This window comes from Chenopodium album, chromosome 15 (assembly GCF_948465745.1).
Source record: "Chenopodium album chromosome 15, dcCheAlbu1.1, whole genome shotgun sequence".
Lineage (NCBI taxonomy): Eukaryota > Viridiplantae > Streptophyta > Magnoliopsida > Caryophyllales > Amaranthaceae > Chenopodium > Chenopodium album.
In genome coordinates, this window is record NC_137848.1 from 34,279,303 (window position 1) to 34,279,969 (window position 667).

Below are 667 nucleotides of genomic sequence, written 5' to 3' on the forward strand. Positions count from 1 at the left end.
TAGATTGTTGATTGCATTTAGATGATCAACCGAGTACACCGAAGAGCTACTCTTGCTAGATGACTTTCTTTCTCCATCTTGCCAATCTCTATGGTACCTCACTACGTCTTCAATTATGTCTATCACTTCCTCTTCCGTTTTTTCATGATAGGACCTCCGGCTCCTCCATCTAAACATGATTTTCCTTGAGGACTAAGGCCTTCATAGAAAATTTGAATAATTTGGTACGTAGGAATTCTGTGGTGAGGACATTCTCTTTGATACTCTTTGTATCTCTCCCATGCTTCATAGAGACTCTCACTAGGTTTTTGCTTGAAACCTTGAATCAAAGCTCTAGCCTCCGCCGTTTTCTTTTGCGGATAGAAACGGGATAGAAACTCCTTGGTCACTTTATCCCATGTCCTTAGAGAATTCGTCTTGACCTCCTTGTCAAGCCATTCCAAGGCACGCCTTATGAGTGAAAAGGGAAAGAGCTTGAGGCGGATGAATTCTTGGGAAATTCTATTCACCTTGATAGTATTGCAATACTTTTCGAACTCTTTGAGATGATTTACCGGGCATTCATGCTTGGCCCCACTAAATTGTCGCCTCTCTATCAAAGTGACCATTGCCAGCCTTATTTCAAAGTCATTTGCCGGTGTTGTAGGTGGAGCAATCCCACTCTCAA

The 667-nt window shown here is 42.3% G+C and overlaps 1 non-coding gene across 1 annotated transcript; it reads left to right on the plus strand.

Annotated features, from left to right (window-relative positions):
• Nucleotides 1-234: 234 nt before the first annotated feature.
• Nucleotides 235-340, plus strand: LOC145583491 (small nucleolar RNA R71). Its single transcript, XR_014100134.1, has one exon. It is a non-coding gene; the product is annotated as a small nucleolar RNA R71 (small nucleolar RNA).
• Nucleotides 341-667: the final 327 nt, after the last annotated feature.